The sequence below is a fragment of the Rhinopithecus roxellana genome, chromosome 9 (genome assembly GCF_007565055.1).
Source record: "Rhinopithecus roxellana isolate Shanxi Qingling chromosome 9, ASM756505v1, whole genome shotgun sequence".
Taxonomy (NCBI): Eukaryota; Metazoa; Chordata; class Mammalia; order Primates; family Cercopithecidae; genus Rhinopithecus; species Rhinopithecus roxellana.
Genome location: NC_044557.1, coordinates 117,442,558 through 117,461,283, shown reverse-complemented (window position 1 = coordinate 117,461,283; position 18,726 = coordinate 117,442,558). Strand labels below are relative to the sequence as shown.

Sequence of the window (18,726 nt, the reverse complement as noted above, 5' to 3'; positions counted from 1 at the left end):
TGAAACCCCATCTCAAATAAAAAGGAAGGAAGGAAGGAAGGAGGGAGGGAGGGAGGGAAGGAGGGAGGAGGGAGGGAAGGAGGGAGGAGGGAGGGAGGGAGGGAGGGAGGGAGAGAAAGAAAGAAAGAAAGAAAGAGAAAGAAAAGAAAGAGAAAGAAAGAAAGAAAGAAAAAAAGAAAGAAAGAAAGAAAGAGAAAGAAAGAAAAAGAAAGAAAGAAAAAGAAAGAAAGAAAGAAAGAAAGAAAGAAAAGAAAAGAAAAGAAAAGAAAAGAAAAGAAAAAAGAAAAGAAAAGAAAAGAAAAGAAAAGAAAAGAAAAGAAAAGAAAAGAAAAGAAAATGAGGAATCTGTGTTCCAGGTGACATCACTGAGTCACTGAATCAGACCAACCCTGAAGCCTGCCCTACCACTTGCATTAGATAATAAGTCTCCTTAGTCCATTTTCTGCTACTATAACTAGGTAATTTATTTAATAAGAAGTTGTCCAAGCACGGTTGCTCATGCCTGTAATCTCAGTACTTTTGAAGGCTTGAGGTGGGAGGACTGCTTAAGCCCAGGAGTTAGAGACCAGCCTGACCAATTTGGTGAGACCCCATTTCTACAAAATATCTTGTAAATAGTTGGGCACTGTGGCATACACCTGTGGTCCCAGTTACTCAGGAGCCTGAGATGGGAGAATCACTTGAGCCCAGAATGTTGAGGCTGCAGAAAGCCATGTTCACAGCACTGCACTCTAGCCTGGATGACAGAACAAGACCTTGTCTAAATAAATAAATAACAAGTGTATTTAGCTCACAATTCTGGAGAGTCCAAAGTCACAATTCTGAAGTCCAAAAGCACAGTACCAGCATCTGGTGAGGGCCTTCTTGCCGCATCATAAAATGGCGGAAGACATCACATGGCAAGAGGGAAAGTCCATGCATGTCAAGTCAGATCTCTCTTCCTCTTATAAAGCCACCAGTCTCATCATGGGGGTCCTTACCCTGACAGCCTTATCTAATTCTATACTCTTCCCAAAAGGCTTACCTCCAATCAACCTATGAATTTTGAGATTAACTTTCCAACACATGAAATTTGGCAGACACATTCAAATCATAGCATTAGTTAAGTCCGTTTGAGTTGGGGTTTGTGTTGCTTACAACTGAACACATCCTAATACAGAAAGGAAAGGGTATTCATCCTAGGTAAGAAAAGCAGTGAGAGTAAAGGTAGAGAGTAATGAAACAGCGTGACCCCTAGAGGAGCTGTGGATGATTCAGTATGTGGAGCACAAACGCTGCAAGGAATGATGCTGAAGTTGCAGGCAGAAGTCAGTATGTGGAGCTAAACATGCTAAATCACACTGATTTTATTCTATAGGGAGTGGGGGAAGATGGGAATTTAGAAGGCAGGGCTTCAGTGCAATGACTTGCTTCAATTTTTATTTTTAGACAGATCACTGAAGGATTAGAAATGGGTGAGAAATGACTGAGATATGGGTTAGATCAGCAAAGAAACTGTGAAACTCTAAAAGACATTGAGAGCAGGAATAAAGAAAGGGGACAAATATAAGAGACAGAGATTTCAGGAGGCTAAATCCACATGGCGAAGTCATGTATCAAAAGTGAGGAGTGGAGTAGAGGAGGAGTCAGGGCTCATGCCCACCTGCCTAGCTTGGGTTCCTGGCAGTCTGTGGCATCACTTGCTGAAATAGGGACTACAGATGGAGTTCCATTTTTGACATGTGGAGTTTCAGGGGCCGTGGAATGTGCAAGGGTTGCTTGGCAGGTATAATAATGTCCCACATGGTACTGTTAAACTTTTAAAATCAATTGCCAACATTTTATGATTAAATTTTCACATAAAAATGTAATTTACCCCTTCTCTTGAAAAATCAGAAGATGTGACAGCATTGGTTCAGTATTCCCACATGGCAAATTTAAATGCTGCATGTGTTCTTCCATTCATCCCTCCTTACTACCCAGCTATTATCCATCCTACTCTATCTGGTCCCCTTAGATCTGAATTTGCAGTACCTCTGATGTATGCGATTGATGTGCTAGAACTAAGCATCATCCCCTGAATCAAGTTCCCATCACCCACATATACCTTACTTCCTAGGTGCATTTCTAGAAGCATGTGGAGCTCCTGCCACCAGCCTACCAACACCAAAATCTCTGGTCACCATGCCACCAACAGGCCACAGTTACCTTCTTCTACAGTTAGGCTTGCTGCTACAACCGTGTCCCAAAAGGAGTCTCCAGTTTCCAGGTCTCTCATGCCTTTAATATCTGAGCCTTAATCTCATATTTTTCTCTTCTTTTGTCTATTTTTCATCTTCCTACTTCTAATAAAAGAAGAGTAGTTCTATATTAGATGAGGAAAGGAAGAGTCAGAAACAGAGCAGCCTGCACAAGGCCAACCGGGCTAAACTGGGGGTAGCTAAAGGTTGCAGCCCTTCCAAGTGTCTGTGCGCACACAGGGTTGCCTGGCACCCTAACTGAAACTGTGACGGAGGCAGTTATGTCACACTTCTACTTTCTTTTCTTAGCCCCGTTGTCTAGCACTCCCACCAGCCCCTGTGGGCCTCCCACACGCACACTCAAGGCACGTGCTCACATACACATTCCCCTCCTACTGGCAAAAACCTTCCATCCACCAAAACCTCCTTCCCTTCTCCAAAATAACCTCTTCTCTCCCCAACAATATTGCCAAGTATTTTTCTTTTTCTTTTATTTTTCCTTTCCTTTTTCTTGTTTTACACCTTCAGCTGCACTACACATCTGTAGGAATAAATTTTACTTATACAGCTGCACTAAACATGTATAGGAATACATTTTACTCATACAGGGGTTGAACTTGAAAATTCAATAATTTGAATTAAGGAGTGAAATTGAACCCCACTGTCCTAGTATGTATGAACTGCTATAATAGGATACCATAGACTGGGTGGCTCAAGCAACAAACATTTATTTCTCCCAGTTCTGGAGCTAGGAAATCCAAGATCAAGGCACCAGCAAATTCGATGTCTGTTGAAGGCTGACTACCTCGTTCATAGGCAGCCAACTTTTCACTGTGTCCTCATATGATGGAAAGGGAAGGGCATTCTCTGAGGTCTCTTTTGTAAGGCGCTAATCCCATTCATAAAGGCTCCACCCTCGTGACTTCATTACCTCCCCCAAGGCCCTGCCACCTAATATCATCACAGTGGGGATTAGGATTGCAACACAGGAATTTTGGGGAAGCCACACGAATGAATTTGGGGGTACATTCAGTCCATGGTACCTGCTAAAAATTTCAGCATCATGAGAGAGAAGCATGAATTATTAAGATAATTACTAAGAAGTATATATGGATTGGAGGACCTACCTACAGTCAAATGCATTCCTGAGCAGCCACTGAACAATTTAAGAAGCTACTCTCAGTCTTTTATCTCATGCCCAAGTTACACCAAGAGCAAAACAACTGAATTCTCGAGCACTAATCCTTGGTTATCTGCACACCAAAGCCTGCTGTGTACTTTTTGCCTGAAAGCATGTTGTTCTCATTAGCAGTTATATCCAGATCAGGCCGACTTATGAACACTAAGGAAACAGAAGCTCTTCATTTCTCTTGCTTTGAATTACTGCTTCCTCTCTTGGCTCTGAGAATTATAAATGAATGTTATACAAGAAAATGCGTCTTCTGCCCATTGGCCACATTTGTGCTTATGTTTAGAACAACCCCATCTTCTTTCCTCTATTTCCAATAGTATCTTATGAGTCTTAGATAATTTTTTTTTTTTTTTTTTTTTTTTTTTGAGACAGAGTCTTGCTCTGTCGCTCAGGCTGGAGTGCAGTGGCACGATCTCGGCTCACTGCAACCTCCACCTCCTGGGTTCAAGCGATTCTCCTGCCTCAGCCTCCTGAGTAGGTGGGGTTACAGACATGTGCCATCATGCCTGGCTAATTTTCGTATTTTTAGTAGAGACAGGGTTTCACCATGTTGGTCAGGCTGGTCTCGAACTCCTGACCTTGTGATCCACCTGCCTCGGCCTCCCAAAGTACTGGGATTACAGGCATGAGCCCCCGTGTCCAGCCGAGTCTTAGATAACTTTTAAAAGAGCATTGCTAACAGGATTGGTGGTGGTAATTATGTTTTGGTGATGGTAATAGTGCTATAATTTCCTTTAATTAGCAACAATATGAAAACAACATTAAAGAAGACATGTTAAAATAACAATAATAAAATTGGAAGCCCACCACCTTCACACATTTTTCATATAGCTTCATTAGGAGTGTCCATATTAAATATATTATTTTATATTCCTATTTTTACAATATGATAATGATAAGCAAAACATCTGTACCTGGTGACAGATGGTGGAGTGGGCAGGTGGATATATGTTATGGGTGAGGTGGCCATCATTCACACCAAGTCTTTTTTTAAAATATTTTAATTCATACTTAATTTATTGTAACTTTTTTTTTTAAATTGAGACAGAGTCTGGCTCTGTCACCCAGGCTGAAGTTCAGTGGCGCTATCTCAGCTCACAGCAACCTCTGCCTCCAGTGTTCAAGCAATTCTCCTGCCTCAGCCTCCTGAGTAGCTGGGATTACAGGTACCCACCACCATGCCCACCTAATTTTTGTATTTTTAGTGGAGATGGGGTTTCACCATGTTAGCCAGGCTGGTCTCCAGCTCCTGATCTCAGGTAATCCGTCCGTCTCGGCCTCCCAAAGTGCTGGGATTACAGGTGTGAACCACCACGCCTGGTCATACTTAATTTATTTAATTGCATTTATTTATTTATTTATTTTTAGGGATGGAGTCTTACTCTGTTGCCCAGGCTGGAGTTCAGTGATACAATCATAGCTCACTGCAGTCTCAAATTCCTGGGCTCAAGCCACCCTCCTGCCTCAGCCAGCAGAGTAGCTGGGACTACAGATGTACACCACAATGCCGGGCTCCACCAAGTCTAAACTAAGCTTATTAATTGATCAATACAATATTAATCTCTATTGACTGCTAAAACTCATGGATATTCCATTAATTAGCAACTTAAAATACCATCCTTCTAGATTCTAAACAGAGAATATAACATTTAACTCTTTGCTTCCCAACTCTCATGGAAAGCTGAGGTTTGAGAAACAGCACTCATGTAGAATTGCATGAATGCCCTAATTCAAGTATCTATTTCACTCCGCAGCAAGCAAGTCCCTGGGTTTGTTTGCTTTTTTCTTTTTGAACTTTTTTTTCCTTTGGCCCTTATTTTTTGACTGCAATCAGCCGTGTCAAGCTCTTCATGTACCTCAGGTGATGTTATCATGTATCTTCATGTACCTCAGGTGATGCTATCAGAATTGACATGCTATCATGTCAAATCTCAAAATGAGAAGTATAAATAAAGATGTGAAAATGTGTATCACCTGAAAACTCACCAAAGAAATGTAAGCAATAGTGAGATGACTTTGTTTGTTTACCAGATTAGCAGTGATTTATTTTTAATTGATAATGAATACATTGCTAGGCAATCACAAGTGGTGTGGTCTGGCTGGAGCGTCAAGCATGACAGGGATAGCAAGAGGTAGGGACCTGATTCATTCATGCATGTATTCAACAAATGTTTATTAAGATCCCACTGTGTGCCAGGCACTGGAATAGATGGTAAAGATACAATGGTGAGCAAAAACACATACGGTTCCTGCTCTTGTGGAGATACAGTCTAGTGGGGTAAGATAGCTATTAATCAATAATCACACTAATTAATCTAAGTTGGGCGTTCTGCTCCAGGGACCACTAGGTGTCCTCATATCCACTCACTTTATCTACAATAACAGAGTTCCAGGTACACAGCTATGCACAAGGCAGCTAAAATAAAGGCTACTTTTCTGAGCCTCCCTTACAAGTGTAGCCCTCCCTTCTGAGTGTAGCCACGTGACCAAGTTCGTTCATTCGTTCATTCTCTTTCTTTCTCCTTTTCTTTTTCTTTTCCTTCCTTCCTTCCTCTTCCTCTCTCTCTCTCTCTCTCTCTCTTTCTCTCCTTCCTTCACACGGACCACTTCACGAATTTGCATGTCATCCTTGCACTGGGGCCTTAGCTAATCTCTGTATGGTTCCAATTTTAGTATATGTGCTACAGAAGCAAGCACATGACCAAGTTCTGATCAGTAAAAGGTGAGTAAAGTAATGAGTGCAATTCCTGGGTCATGCTTTTATAAAGAGCAGCTGTTTCCTTCCTTTTCTCTTTCTTCCTTCCACTGGCTGGAATGTGGATGTGGCAGAGCATTCTCCCAAAGCATGCTAGGGAGCCCAACAAGGCAGAAGCATCCTGGGTTCCCAACATCGGAGCCTCCAGACAAGTCCTGGGCTGCTTAGGCCCACACCAGATTTACAAAAATTACCTGGGCACAAAAACTACCTGGGCATGGTGGCAGATGCCTGTAATCCCAGCTACTCTGGAGGCTGAGACAGGAGAATTGCTTGAACCTGAGAGGAGGAGGTTTCAGTGAGCCAAGACTGCGCCACTGTACTCCAGCCTAGACGACAAGAGCAAAACTCTGTCTCAAAAAAAAAAAAAAAAAAAAAAAGGACTAAACAAAGGCCACTGTGGCTTAGAGCCTAGAGTAAGAATGTATTAAAATAATGGTGGGAGCTGATGCCAGGCTTCAAGGACTTGAAGGCCATATCAGAGATGTGAGTCTTCATTCTAAGACCAGGTGGGCTTGAGTCCAAGGAGTTCGAGACCAGCCTGAGCAACATAGGAAGACCCTCACCCAAAAGAAAAGTTAGCTGTGTGGTGGTATGTACCTGTGGTCCCAAATACTCAGGAGGCTGAAGTGGGAGGATTGTTTGAGCCAAGAAAGTCAAAGCTGCAGTAAGCTGTGAGCTGTGATTATGCCACTGCACTACAGCCGGGGGAGACAGAATGAGATCCTGTCTCATTAAAAAGAAAAAAAAAAAGCAGTGGGAAACTGTTAAAATACTTTAAGCAGGGTAATGATATTATCAGATTTGTGTTTCAGATACATTGCTCTAGTTGGGATTACGGTTAGGATTATGGTTTGGATAATACCGCAGCAGTCTAGAAAGAAATTCACAACCACGTGAGGAGGTAAGTATTATTAACTGTGTTTTAGAGATGTGAAAACTCTGGCTTTCGGCACACAATTAGTGGCTGAGCCAGGACACAAAGCCAGGTCAGAGGGTGTTCTACCAGTATTGCCATAATTTATTTACCAGTCCCCTGGCACTGCACTGGGGTAGCAGAATAGCTTTTCTCTTGTATCTTGTGCACAAAGGTTGTATTACTGGGCACGATGCTTTACCCAACTTTCAAAGTAGACAGCCAACTTGACCTGCTAAGATATTCTTCCTCCTGTACCCTGATTCTGGTGGAGAAATGCTCCTGAACCCTCTGCCTCCACGCTTACCCATAAGTTGTGGGGACAGAAGCACAGTGTGAGAAACAGACTTCACCACACCTTCTTGGCTGTGCAAAGAAGTCAGATGATGTTTGAGTCTGTGCTATTGTGCCAGAAAGTGTATTAAGGAAGAAATAGTCCCTCTAGTGCAGAAGACAGGCTCTTCCATGAATTCAGGACCAAATCTTTTCATATAGAAAATCCATGTAGAATGAGTGGGTCAGGGCCGGGCGCTGTGGCTCACACTTGTAATCGCAGCGCTTTGGGAAGTCAAGGCGGGCAGATCACTTGAGACCAGCCTGGCCAACATGGTGAAACCCCGTCTCAACTAAAAATACAAAAATTACCTGGGTGTGGTGGTGTGCGCCTGTAATCCCAGATACTCAGGAGGCTGAGGCAGGAGAATGGCTTGAACCCAGGAAATGGAGGTTGCAATGAGCCAAGATCGTGCCTCTGCACTCCAGCCTGGGTGACAGAGCGAGACTCAGTCTCAAAAAAAAAAAAGAATGAGAATGAGAATGGGTGGGTCAGTAAAAATGTTCACTTCCCCCAAAAAGCCATAAGAGATAAGTTCTAATTTAGAAAAACACGCATGTAGGAAAGAGAAGGGGGATTGCTGGAAGAGAAGGTGAAGGATTATGAAGATCGATTCATAGTTTACCCTTCACAATTAGCAGAGGGTGTGTTATTTAAGAATAGCCTTTGTTTCTTAGTATAGCTCTCTCAGTCTTTGTTATTGATCATATGCCACCAAAAAACAAGTTCAGAATGGCTTTGTGTTTATTGTTAATATCAGAAAATGTTCATGTATCCTGTCTGGGGTTTTCTTGTGTGGGGGGTGTGCATATTTATATTCTGTTTTGAAAAAAACACAGAAGAGTACTTTTTGGTATGCAGAATTTTCTTCTTCAACTTACACTGCCTTACTAACTTGAAAAATGTGTTCCTAATAAATAGCAAGATTTTTGGTGGGTGTGCTGTTAAAGTTTTGCTATCCACATTCAGTAACCATTAAATTACCAGTTCTGGGAGTTGTCAAATATTGACTGAGAAGGTGTTGCAAAGGTCTTTGTGAACACTTGACTGTCAGATTCTTGGTCACTTAGTTGTTCTGGGCATCTTCTTTTTTTTTTTTTTTTTTTTCAGGAGTCTCACTGTGTCACCCAGGCCTGAGTGCAGTGGCACAATCTCAGCTCGCTGCAACCTCCGCCTCCCGGATTTAAGTGATTCTTGTGCCTCAACCTCCCAAGTAGCTGGGACTACAGGTGCATGCTACCATACCCAACTAATTTTTGTATTTTTAGTAGAGATGGGGTTTCACTGTGTTGTCCAGGCTTGTCTCAAACTCCTGACCTCAGGTGATCCACCTGCCTTGACCTCTGAAAGTGCTGGGATTTCAGGCACGAGCCACTGTGCCCAGCCTAGTTCTGGACATCTTCCATTCACCCCTCCAGATGCTCTCTACCCTTCTCCACTGTCCTGTGTGCTCTGGGAAGCTGACCCGTATAGACTAGATCAGCTGGCTCCCTTGTCTTCTGGTTCCAGTGGGTCCAGCAATGGGGAGCCCAGCAGGAGATCTAAGGGTGTAACAGTGCGATCCCTCCCCGTAGGGTTACTTCCAGCTGGTCTAGTTACATAAAGGAGGTGAAGGGGGGTAGTCTTCACCTTTTGCTACTCTCAGACAGGCCCCCTCTGTCTCCTGGTTCTCCCACCCTTGACCCTTTCGATTCGAGCAATAATGGGGCCTCACTCTACTACTAACACTGGGGGACTGCACTATTCATGTTTTCCTACACCTTGTCCACAGCTCTGTAAACATTCCCTTTATTAAACTTTCCTTAAGTAACCCCAGTTTAAATGTGTCTTCTGTTTTCTTCAAGGACTCTGACTGACACAGTAATAATACCTTACAGCTGAAAGCTTTTACAGTGTCTCGTTAATGTATTCAGACTTGGATAATATTTTTTGGATTTTTTAAACAGTAGACCTAGAACCTTAAAATGCATCAGAGTTTGAGTCCTAAATCTGTTTGCTGTCAAGTAGAACTGAACAGTGCCTTTGTTTTTGTCATTGGATTTATTGCAGCCTTTGTGTTTTTATTTTCATCTGTTGTTCCCTGTATGGTTTTTATATTTATGTCATGTTAAGGCATGAAACAGCTTTTTCCCATTGATTATTGCTTGGTTCATTTTTTATCCTCTCTAATACCTGGACTGACAAGCCTGTGAATGCCCTGAAGACAGGGACCAAGTGTTTTTCTGTTTGTATCCTCTGCATGAAGCACAGGACAGGCATTTTGAATGAATGGAGAATATCATCTATTCTGGATTTCAGTTATTAGGGAGCAAAGATTATCAGACAGTGCTCTGCCCACCTGGGCACCACCCAGTCATGCTCTGAAGCCCCAGCAATGGCTGACAGGAATTTTATACATTCCCACAGCTTAACCACAGAGGTTGTATAATGTGAGCCAAAAATCAAAGATGAACCCAAACCTACTTTCCATTTCGAAGTAAAGTTTCGTTCATAGAGAATAAGGGATTCATAGGAATGTAAAAGAAATCCTTCAACTTGACAAGCCACTGACAAGGCAGCTAAAATGTAGGAGACAGAAACCATTTTTCTTTTTTGCATTGAAAGTAGGTTAATGTGGTTAATTCATGAATGTTTAAATGGGATAATTTGCTCAGAGAAAAAAAATTCTTCATCTTTGAATTTTTGAAGGAGAAAAGAATGAAAAGGTAATGTGAGTCTGTAAGCCCTTCAGCTTCCAAAGATCCCTCACCACCATCTCCATTTGCTTTGCCCTCTTCCCATGCTCTGATCAGCTCTAATTTTTTTCTCACCCTGCCAACATCTTGATGTTTATCTAATTTTTGACTCACATTATACAGCCTCTCTGGCTAAGTTGTAAGAACATATTACATACATTGGGATGGATACAGTGACTCACAGCTATAATCCCAGCTTTGGGAGGCCAAGGCAGAAGGATTGCCTGAGCTCAGGAATTCAAGACCAGCCTGGGCAACTTATCAAGACCCCATTTCAACAAAATAATTTTTTTTTAATTAGCTGTACATGGTGGTGCATGCCTGTAGTCTCAGCTACTTAGAAGGCTAAGGCAGAAGAATCGCTTGAGCCTAGGAGTTGGAGGTTACAGTGAGATATAATTGTGCTACTGCACTCCAGCCTGGGTGACAGTGAGATCTTATAAAAAAAAAAGAAAAAGAAATAAATTTTTCTTAATGTACAAAAGAAAATAACATACATGTTTCCACCTTGCTTACTAAGTGTTATTTACCTTTCTCATGTTTGCTCTGGCACTGGCCATTGTTTTAAACTTTACAATGCTGCTCTGGCTTGGTGGCTTATGCTTACAATCCCAGCACTTTAGGAGGCTGAGGTAGGAGGATCCCTTTAGCCCACAAGTTTGAGACCAGCCTGGACAACCTCCCAACTACTTGGAGGGCTGAGACAGGAAGATCACTTGAGCCTGGGAGGTCGAGGCTGCAGTGAGCCATGATGGCACCATTGCATTTCAGCCTAGGCAACAGCCAGACCATGTCTCAAAGATAAAAATGAAACAATATTAAGATGCTAAAACTTTCATTTTTAATTTTACATGCCTAAGTGTCCTCTTTTAGTTAATTAGGCATTCATCAATTTTTATCATCTATGATAGATGATGAAAGAGTTCATTTATATCATTAATTTTTTTAAGTTAATTTATATTAAGATCTTCATAGTATTGTTTATATTTTCAACCAGTGTGTGTAATCCAAGTATCCAACAATAAGCAGATATGCCAACTGAAGCAGATAAGGCCAATTAAAAAATGACAAATATACATGTGTCAACCTCCTTGGCAACTAATATGAGCAAATTCCAGTCAACCTCAACCTGGAAAAAGTGCTGGGATTACAGGCGTGAGCCTCCGTGCCCAGCCCCAGTCTCAAATTCTGTTAGTTTGACTAGAAAAGTACACAGTAATGCATGCATGCCTTTGTTGTTTTTAATTAACTTAAAAATGTTTAGTTTTAGCTAATTTATTGGGGGAAGCTGCCCCCAATATTTCAATGTAGGTTCTTTCTATTTTCCATAAGTGTCGGCCAACTTATTCTAACTATTTTGTTTATCATACTGAAACAGTTTGTGCCTTCAATGTCTTGTCTCAGCACGTAGGTAATCTTTTGCCCACAATCCTATTTGGCCAGCTGAGAAATAAAGAGAAAGAGTACAAAGAGAGGAATTTTACAGCTGGGCCTCCAGGGGTGACATCACATAACAGCAGGACCATGATGCCCACCTGAGCTGCAAACCAGCAAGTTTTCTTAAGGATTTCAAAAAAGGAGGAGATGCAAGAACAGGGAGTAGGTCACAAGATCACATGCTTCAAAGGGCAAAAGGGAGAACAAAGATCACATGCTTCTGAGGAAACACGACAAAAGGCAAAACAGAACTACTGATAAGGGTCTATGTTCAGCTGTGCACATATTGTCTTAATAAACATCTTAAACAACAGAAAACAGGGTTTAAGAGCAAAAACCGGTCTGACCTCATATTTACCAGGGCAGAGTTTTTTCCCCACCCTAATAAGTCTGAGGGTACTGCAGGAGACCAGGGCGTATTTCAGTCCTTATCTCAATCGCATAAGACAGGCACTCCCAGAGCAGCCGTTTATAGACCTCCCCCCAGGAATGCATTCCTTTCCCAGGGTCTTAATTATTAACATTCCTTACTAGGAAAACAATTTAGTGGTATCTTCCCTACTTGCACATCCATTTGTAGGCTCTCTGCAAGAAGAAAAATATGGCTTTATCCTGCCCAACCCCGCAGGCAGTCAGACCTTATGGTTGTCTTCCTTTGTTCCCTGAAAATCACTGTTATTCTGTTCTTTTTCAAGGTGCACTGATTTCATATTGTTCAAACACCCATGTTTTGCAATCAATTTCTACAGTTAACACAATAGTGGTTCTGAGGTGATGTACATTCTCAGCTTATGAAGATAACAGGATTAAGAGATTAAAGTAAAGACAGGCACAAGAAATTATAAAAGTATTAATTTTGGGAATTGACAAATGTCCATATTAAAATGAAATCTTCACAATTTATGTTCAGAGATTGAAGTAAAGACAGGCATAAGAAATTATAAAAGTATTATTTGGGAACTGATATATGTCCATATTAAACTGAAACCTTCACAATTTTTATTCCTCTGCCGCAGCTCCAGCTGGTCTCTCTGTTCGGGGTCCCTGACTTCCCGCAACACTAATTTTAAATAAATATTTAAATAATCTCAGATTCATAATAGTTTCAAATTTATAGAAAAGTTGCAAGAAGGCAGGTTGATCATGAGGTCAGGAGATCAAGACCATCCTGGCTAACATGGTGAAACCCCGTCTCTACTAAAAATACAAAAAATTAGCCAGGCATGGTAGCACATGCCTGTAGTCCCAGCTACTTGGGAGGCTGAGGCAGAAGAATCACTTGAAACCAGGAGGTGGAGGTTGCAGTGAGCTGAGATCATGCTACTGCACTCCAACCTGGGTGGCAGAGCGAGAGTCCATCAAAAAAAAAAAAAAAACCAGACACATAGAGTAATGGAACAGAATAGAAAACCCAGAAACAAATTCATACATCTATAGTGAACTGATTTTTGACAAGGCAACCAAGAACATACATGGGGAAAGAATAGTCTCTTCAATAAATGGTGCTGGGAAAACTGGATATCCATAAGCAGAAGAATGAAACTAGACCTCTGTCTCTCATTATGAATACAAATCAAATCAAAATAGATTAAAGACAAATCTAAGACCTCATACTATGAAACTACTACAAGAAAACATTGAAGAAACTCTCCAGGACACTGGTCTAGGCAAAGATTTCTTGAGTAATACCCCACAAGCACAGGCAACCAAACCAAAAATGGACAAATAGGATTGTGGGCAAAAGATTACCTAGGTGCCAAGGCAAGAGACTGAAGGCACAAACTCTTTCGGTATAATAAAGAAAATAGTTAGATTAAGAATAGTTATGATACAAATTAGATATAGAGATGATCGTGGACATTATCAATCATTAGCTTTTAATATTACTCTTTGTTGCATTACTAATATAACCTAGGAATAACTGGCAGGTTGAGTACTGAAGGGATGTTGTGAGAAGTGACCTAGAAGCCAAGAGGTGAGCCTTCTGTCACACCCACATAGGGGCCACTTGAGGGCTCCTTGGTCAGGTGGTAATGACAGTGCCTGGGAAGACACCCATTACTTAGTAGACCACAAAAGGGAGTCTCCTTTCCTTGGAAGAGTCAGGGAACACTCTGCTCCACCAGCTTCTTGTGTGAGTCTGGATATTATCCAGGCCTGCCCACAGTCATCCAGAGGCCTAAACCCCTCCTCATGGTGCTGTGCTTCAATGGTCACACTCCTTGTCCACTTTCATGTTCCTCCTGTACTCCTGGTTCCTCTTTGAAGTTCATAGTAGATAGTGATAGAATAAACAGAGAAAGTCTTAAAGTCTTTGATCTTTCTTATAAGTGCATAGAAGAAAATGCTGACATATGCTGCCTTCTCTCTCTGCTTTGGCTACCTAAAAGGGAAGGGCCCCCATCCTATGATCACGTGACTTGCTTCACCTTATCAATCACTTAGAATATCCACCCTCCTTACCCTGCCCCCCTTGTCTTGTATGCAATAAATATCAGCACACCCACCGTTCAGGGCCACTACCGGTCTCCGCGTCTTGATGGTAGTGGTCCCCAGGGCCCAGCTGCTTTCTCTTTATCTCTTTGTTTTGTGTCTTTATTTATTACAGTCTCTCATCTCCACACACGGGGAGAACACCCTCTAAGCCCTGTAGGGCTGGACCCTACATAGGATCACATCAAGTTAAAAAGATCTGCACAGCAAGGAAACAATCAACAAAATGAAGAGACAACCCACAGAATGAAAGAAAATATTTGCAAACTACCTATCTAACCAGAATATATAAGGAGCTCAAATAACTCTACAGGGAAAAAAAAATCTAATAATTTAATTTTAATTTTTATTTTTTTTTCCGCCTTTCTTATTTTTTTTTTTTTATTATACATTAAGTTCTAGGGTACATGTGCATAATGTGCAGGTTTGTTACATATGTATACTTGTGCCATGTTGGTGTGCTGCACCCATCAACTCATCAGCACCCATCAATTCATCATTTATATCAGGTATAACTCCCAATGCAATCCCTTCCCCCTCCCCCCTCCCCATGATAGGCCCCGGTGTGTGATGTTCCCCTTCCCGAGTCCAAGTGATCTCATTGTTCAGTTCCCACCTATGAGTGAGAACATGCGGTGTTTGGTTTTCTCTTCTTGTGATAGTTTGCTAAGAATGATGGTTTCCAGCTGCATCCATGTCCCTACAAAGGACGCAAACTCATCCTTTTTTATGGCTGCATAGTATTCCATGGTGTATATGTGCCACATTTTCTTAATCCAGTCTGTCACAGATGGACATTTGGGTTGATTCCAAGTCTTTGCTATTGTGAATAGTGCCGCAATAAACATACGTGTGCATGTGTCTTTATATCAGCATGATTTATAAACCTTTGGTTATATACCCAGTAGTGGGATGGCTGGGTCATATGGTACATCTAGTTCTAGATCCTTGAGGAATTGCCATACTGCTTTCCATAATGGTTGAACTAGTTTACAATCCCACCAACAGTGTAAAAGTGTTCCTATTTCTCCACATCCTCTCCAACACCTGCTGTTTTCTGACTTTTTAATGATTGCCATTCTAACTGGTGTGAGATGGCATCTCATTGTGGTTTTGATTTGCATTTCTCTGATGGCAAGTGATGATGAGCATTTTTTCATGTGTCTGTTGGCTGTATGAATGTCTTCTTTTGAGAAATGTCTGTTCATATCCTTTGCCCACTTTTTGATGGGGTTGTTTGTTTTTTTCTTGGATATTTGTTTGAGTTCTTTGTAGATTCTGGGTATTAGCCCTTTGTCAGATGAGTAGATTGCAAAAATGTTCTCCCATTCTGTAGGTTGCCTGTTCACTCTGATGGTAGTTTCTTTTGCTGTGCAGAAGCTCTTTAGTTTAATTAGATCCCATTTGTCAATTTTGGCTTTTGCTGCCATTGCTTTTGGTGTTTTAGACATGAAGTCCTTGCCCATGCCTATGTCCTGAATGGTATTACCTACGTTTTCTTCTAGGGTTTTTATGGTATTAGGTCTAACATTTAAGTCTCTAATCCGTCTTGAATTAATCTTCGTATAAGGAGTAAGGAAAGGATCCAGTTTCAGCTTTCTACTTATGGCTAGCCAATTTTCTCAGCACCATTTATTAAATAGGGAATCCTTTCCCCATTTCTTGTTTTTGTCAGGTTTGTCAAAGATCAGATGGCTGTAGATGTGTGGTATTATTTCTGAGGACTCTGTTCTGTTCCATTGGTCTATATCTCTGTTTTGGTATCACTACCATGCTGTTTTGGTTACTGTAGCCTTGTAGTATAGTTTGAAGTCAGGTAGCGTGATGCCTCCAACTTTGTCCTTTTGACTTAGGATTGTCTTGGCAATGCGGGCTCTTTTTTGGTTCCATATGAACTTTAAAGCAGTTTTTTCCAATTCTGTGAAGAAACTCATTGGTAGCTTGATGGGGATGGCATTGAATCTATAAATTACCTTGGGCAGTATGGCCATTTTCACGATATTGATTCTTCCTATCCATGAGCATGGTATGTTCTTCCATTTGTTTGTGTCCTCTTTGATTTCACTGAGCAGTGGTTTGTAGTTCTCCTTGAAGAGGTCCTTTACATCCCTTGTAAGTTGGATTCCTAGGTATTTTATTCTCTTTGAAGCAATTGTGAATGGAAGTTCATTCATGATTTGGCTCTCTGTTTGTCTGTTACTGGTGTATGAGAATGCTTGTGATTTTTGCACATTCATTTTGTATCCTGAGACTTTGCTGAAGTTGCTTATCAGCTTAAGGAGACTTTGGGCTGAGACAATGGGGTTTTCTAAATATACAATCATGTCATCTGCAAACAGGGACAATTTGACTTCTTCTTTTCCTAACTGAATACCCTTGATTTCTTTCTCTTGCCTGATTGCCCTAGCCAGAACTTCCAACACTATGTTGAATAGGTGTGGTGAGAGAGGGCATCCCTGTCTTGTGCCAGTTTTCAAAGGGAATTTTTCCAGTTTTTGCCCCTTCAGTATGATATTAGCAGTGGGTTTGTCATAAATAGCTCTTATTATTTTGAGGTACGTTCCATCAATACCGAATTTATTGAGCGTTTTTAGCATGAAGGGCTGTTGAATTTTGTCAAAAGCCTTTTCTGCATCTATTGAGATAATCATGTGGTTCTTGTCTTTGGTTCTGTTTATATGCTGGATTACATTTATTTATTTGCAAATGTTGAGCCAGCCTTGCATCCCAGGGATGAAGCCCACTTGATCATGGTGGATAAGCTTTTTGATGTGCTGCTGAATCCGATTTGCCAGTATTTTATTGAGGATTTTTGCATGAATGTTCATCAGGGATATTGGTCTAAAATTCTCTTTTTTTGTTGTGTCTCTGCCAGGCTTTGGTATCAGGAAGATGTTGGCCTCATAAAATGAGTTAGGGAGGATTCCCTCTTTTTCAATTGATTGGAATAGTTTCAGAAGGAATGGTACCAGCTCCTCCTTGTACCTCTGGTAGAATTCAGCTGTGAATCCATCTGGTCCTGGACTTTTTTTGGTTGGTAAGCTATTAATTATTGCCTCAATTTCAGAGCCTGCTATTGGTCTATTCAGGGATTCAACTTCTTCCTGGTTTAGTCTTGGAAGAGTGTTAAGTGTCCAGGAAATTATCCATTTCTTCTAGATTTTCTAGTTGATTTGCGTAGAGGTGTTTATAGTATTCTCTGATGGTAGTTTGTATTTCTGTGGGGTCGGTGGTGATATCCCCTTTATCATTTTTTATTGTGTCTATTTGATTCTTCTCTCTTTTCTTCTTTATTAGTCTTGCTAGTGGTCTGTCAGTTTTGTTGATCTTTTCAAAAAACCAACTCCTGGATTCATTGATTTTTTGGAGGGTTTTTTGTGTCTCTATCTCCTTCAGTTCTGCTCTGATCTTAGTTATTTCTTGCCTTCTGCTAGCTTTTGAATGTGTTTGCTCTTGTCTCTCTAGTTCTTTTAATTGTGATGTTAGAGTGTCAATTTTAGATCTTTCCTGCTTTCTCTTGTGGGCATTTAGTGCTATAAATTTCCCTCTACACACTGCTTTAAATGTGTCCCAGAGATTCTGGTATGTTGTATCTTTGTTCTCATTGGTTTCAAAGAACATCTTTATTTCTGCCTTCATTTTGTTATGTACCCAGTAGTCATTCAGGAGCAGGTTGTTCAGTTTCCATGTAGTTGAGCGGTTTTGATTGAGTTTCTTAGTCCTGAGTTCTAGTTTGATTGCACTGTGGTCTGAGAGACAGTTTGTTATAATTTCTGTTCTTTTACATTTGCTAAGGAGTGCTTTACTTCCAATTATGTGGTCAATTTTGGAATAAGTGCAATGTGGTGCTGAGAAGAAGGTATATTCTGTTGATTTGGGGTGGAGAGTTCTATAGATGTCTATTAGGTCCGCTTGGTGCAGAGATGAGTTCAATTCCTGGATATCCTTGTTAACTTTCTGTCTCGTTGATCTGTCTAATGTTGACAGTGGAGTGTTGAAGTCTCCCATTATTATTGTATGGGAGTCTAAGTCTCTTTGTAAGTCTCTAAGGATTTGCTTTATGAATCTGGGTGCTCCTGTATTGGGTGCATATATATTTAGGATAGTTAGCTCTTCCTGTTGAATTGATCCCTTTACCATTATGTAATGGCCTTCTTTGTCTCTTTTGATCTTTGATGGTTTAAAGTCTGTTTTATCAGAGACTAGGATTGCAACCCCTGCTTTTTTTTGTTCTCCATTTGTTTGGTAGATCTTCCTCCATCCCTTTATTTTGAGCCTATGTATGTCTCTGCATGTGAGATGGGTCTCCTGAATACAGCAGACTGATGGGTCTTGACTCTTTATCCAGTTTGCCAGTCTGTGTCTTTTAATTGGAGCATTTAGTCCATTTACATTTAAGGTTAATATTGTTATGTGTGAACTTGATCCTGCCATTATGATATTAACTGGTTATTTTGCTCGTTAGTTGATGCAGTTTCTTCCTAGCCTCGATGGTCTTTACATTTTGGCGTGTTTTTGCAATGGCTGGTACCGGTTGTTCCTTTCCATGTTTAGGGCTTCCTTCAGGGTCTCTTGTAAGGCAGGCCTGGTAGTGACAAAATCTCGAAGCATTTGCTTATCTGTAAAGGATTTTATTTCTCCTTCA

The 18,726-nt window shown here is 41.0% G+C and overlaps 1 protein-coding gene and 1 non-coding gene across 2 annotated transcripts in view; both read right to left on the bottom strand.

Moving 5' to 3' along the window:
• The window catches only part of LY96 (lymphocyte antigen 96), a 118,449-nt gene that overhangs the window by 49,501 nt on the left and 50,222 nt on the right, over window positions 1–18,726 (bottom strand). The window lies entirely within an intron of this gene.
• On the bottom strand, window positions 6,004–6,108 carry LOC115899774. The gene has a single exon (XR_004059381.1). It is a non-coding gene; the product is annotated as a U6 spliceosomal RNA (small nuclear RNA).